The sequence below is a fragment of the Ovis canadensis genome, chromosome 10, assembly GCF_042477335.2.
Source record: "Ovis canadensis isolate MfBH-ARS-UI-01 breed Bighorn chromosome 10, ARS-UI_OviCan_v2, whole genome shotgun sequence".
Classification (NCBI taxonomy): domain Eukaryota; kingdom Metazoa; phylum Chordata; class Mammalia; order Artiodactyla; family Bovidae; genus Ovis; species Ovis canadensis.
Genome location: NC_091254.1, coordinates 59,422,624 through 59,426,424, shown reverse-complemented (window position 1 = coordinate 59,426,424; position 3,801 = coordinate 59,422,624). Strand labels below are relative to the sequence as shown.

The 3,801-nt window shown below is 36.2% G+C and overlaps 1 non-coding gene across 1 annotated transcript; it reads right to left on the bottom strand.

Moving 5' to 3' along the window:
- Positions 1 to 2,634: 2,634 nt before the first annotated feature.
- On the bottom strand, positions 2,635 to 2,779 carry LOC138447030 (small nucleolar RNA SNORA48). Its single transcript, XR_011259662.1, has one exon. It is a non-coding gene; the product is annotated as a small nucleolar RNA SNORA48 (small nucleolar RNA).
- Between the last annotated feature and the right edge of the window lie 1,022 nt (positions 2,780 to 3,801).

The window sequence follows — 3,801 nt, the reverse complement described above, 5'->3', positions numbered from 1 at the left end:
AAATAGTTTCATGTATCTACAGGCTATTTGAAGTCCTAAGGAAAAAGTATTGCTTAAGGAACTCTCCTGTACCCTATGTTCATAAAATATTCTAAATTTTATTTCAATTAATTTTTACTTTTTCAGAAAATTTTTTAAAAAGTTTCAAATTTATTGATAGAATGTCATTCATAAGTAAGTAAATAAGTAAGTTCAGTCACTCAGTCGTGTCTGACTCTTTGGGACCCCATGAGTCGCAGCATGCCAGGCCTCCCTGTCCTTCACCATCTCCCAGAGTTCACTCAGACTCACGTCTATCGAGTCTGTGATGTCATCCAACCATCTCATCCTCGGTCATCCCCTTCTCCTCCTGCCCCCAATCCCTCCCACCATCAAAGTCTATTCCAATGAGTCAACTCTTCCCATGAGGTGGCCAAAGCACTGGAGCTTCAGCTTTAGCATCATTCCTTCCACAGAAATCCCAGGGTTAATCTTCAGAATGGACTGTTTGGATCTCCTTACAGTCCAAGGGACTCTCAAGAGTCTTCTCCAACACCACAGTTCAAAAGCATCAAATCTTCGATGCTCAGCTTTCTTCACAGTCTAACTCTCACATCCATACATGACCACAGGAAAAACCATAGCCTTGACTAGACGGACCTTAGTCGGCAAAGCAATGTCTCTGCTTTTGAATATACTATCTAGTTTGGTGGTAACTTTTCTTCCAAGGAATAAGCGTTTTTTAATTTCATGGTATTTTATCTTTAGTATTTTTAATTCCTAATATCAGTTTGTTTTTTTTCCCTCCCAGTTCGGAAGTGCAAGTAAGAACTACAGCAGACTGTCTTTCTAGTTCAGTCCTAGGGAGGCAATGATAAGTTCCCTACTGCCAAATATCCTGAAAGTAACATCAATCTGGTTATGCTTTAATCATGTGCTCATTATAATTATCAACACTACCTTGTCTCTGGCAGTTGAATGTTACATCAGAATTCTGCTTTCTGGTAGCTGATACTACCACTTAAATAAGATTTAATGGAGAAATCTTGCAATGCCAATTATTACTGAGATTTTTTAAGGACTCATGCAGAGGCTTATTAATTTTTGTTTATACTTTGGTAAAGGCAGTATTTCCATACCCTTCTAGTATTGAAATCAATGGTTTCATGTTTCTGTATTAGACAAAGTTCTGGAATTTTTGTTGCTGTTTTTGTTTTCATTTGCTAATTCATGTCCAATTCTTTATGACTCCATAGATTGTAGACTGCCAGACTCCTCTGCCTATGCCATGGGATTTCCCAGGCAAGAATACTGGAGCAAGTTGCTGTTCCCTACTGGAGAGAGTCTTCCCAACCCAAGGATTGAACCCACATCTCCTGAATTGGCATTGGATTCTTTACTACCAAATCACCTGGGCATCCCAGTTTCAGTTATGCAGTATAGTGATTCAGCATTTATACACAAGATGATCACTGTGGTAAGTCTAGTTATCATCTGTTATCATTTAAAGTTATTACAATATTATTGACTATATCCCATATTCTGTATATTATATACTTATGACTTATTTATATATATATATTACTTATATATATTATGGCTTATACTTAGGGCTTCCCTCATGGCTCAGAGGTTAAAGTGTCTGCCTGGAATGCAGGAGACCTGGAAATGCAGGAGACCCGGGTTCGATCCCTGGGTCAGGAAGATCCCCTGGAGAAGGGAATGGCAACCCACTCCAGTACTCTTGCCTGGAGAATCCCATGGACGGAGGAGCCTGGTAGGCTACAGTCCACGGGGTCGCAAAGAGTCGGACATGACTGAGCGACTTTACTTACTTACTTACTTACTTTATGAATTATTTATTTTATAACTGAAAGTTTGTGCCTCTTAATCTCTTTCATCTATTTCAACCATCTTCCACACCTCTACCCTGTAGCAACTATCAGTTTGTTCTGGATATGAATCTGTGTCTATTTTGTTTGTTTATTTGCTTGTTTTTTAGATGCCACACACACAATATGTGAAATATCACACTTGCCTTTCTCTGACTGACTTATATCGTTAGCATAACATATTCTTGTCACCAAGGGCAAAGTATTATTATGTTTTATGGCTGAGTAATATTCTGTTATTCAGATATATATATATACATATATATACACATATATATGTATATATACTATGCATTCTTTTTCCATTTGTCTATCCATGGACACATTTTTTGCTCCATATCTTTACATATTTACTGTTGTAAACAATGCTGCAATGAATATACAGTTGTATATATCTTAGTGTTTTTGTTTTCTTCAGAAAAATAACAAGAAATGGAATTGCTGAATTGTATCATAGTCCTATTTTAATTTTTTGAGGAACCTGAATGCTGTTTTTTATAGTGGCTGCACTAATGTGTTATACATTTCCACCAATGATGCATAAGGGATTCCTTTTTCTCCATATACCTCCCACCACTTGTTTTTATTTGGCTTTTTGATAAAGTCATTTTGACACATATGAAGTGATATTTCATTGTGGTTTTGTTTTGCATTTCTCTGATGATTAGTGATATTGAGCATTTTTTCATGTTTCTGTTCACTGTCTCTATGTCTTTGGGGGGAAAAACTTGCCTATTCAGATCCTCTTACTAATTTGTTTTTTTAATGTACCCCAGGCATGAAATAGCTCTGGCCACCAATCCAGGCATCAAGCTAGGATGAACAAAGGACTAGACATCTGCTTTGCCCTTGACTGATATAAGAGAAACACCACCAATCAGGTGCCTCTTTGCCCATTGTCAGGAACCTCTTACCATTTTTAATAGGATTTTTTGGTTGCTTATTTGCTTGATATTGAGTTATATGAGTTATTTATGTATTCTGAATACTAATTCTTTATCAGATATATGATTTGAAAATATCATCTCCCATTCAATAGGTTGCTTTTTCATTTTGTTGATAGTTTCCTTTAATGTGCAAAATTGTACAAAATATTTTTAGTTTGATTTGGTCCCATTTGCTTAGTTTTGCTTTTCTTTGCCCTTGCCTGAGGAGATTAAGAATATTGCTATGGATCAATGTCAAAGAGCTGACTGCCTAAATTTTCTTCTAAGAATTTTATGGCTTTAGTTCTCACATTTAAGTTTTTTTTTTTTTTTGATAATTTATTTTTTAATTCACTAATTTTAAGTTCACAAAACAAATTCACTACAGCTTCTAGTTGAGATTACATTCCCATTAGATATTTAGATTGATATATTTAATATTCTTTATATAAAATTCTTTCTGTGTGTGTGTGTATGTTTTCCCCAAGCAGTGCCTCAAAAATATCTGCATTGCTAAAACATGATTTGTCAAGAGCACATTCAACTTCTTTCAGTGAAGCGGTGGAGAAAACTGTACATTGTTAGAGACTGAATCTCGTCTAAGTTACCCTGAGCCCTGTTGATGCTTTATGGAAAAGTGCAATAAACTATGCCTGTGGATTCAAAAATAAAAAATGATAACCCTTCAAACCATTATTGTGAACCTTAGGTAAAGCAACATTTTAACTTTTTCGATTAACTGTTTGCAAGAAATATAAGTTTAGGATACTTTGAAGAGTTTGTCTTCCTTTGGGAACTTTTTTTAGCACTGACTTTTTCCCCTGTGGTGCTCATCTTGGAGCACATCTTCCTTTTAAGTCAACAGGAATCTTGGAACTTGGCTTGTCACACAGCATGAGAAAGAGAAAGGAATCAGCCATGCTTTGGTGATTGGTCTCCACCAAAAGTCCCATTGGGAGGTGGATGTAGTGATGGCTGTGACATCATAGAGGAGTGTGCCTTCA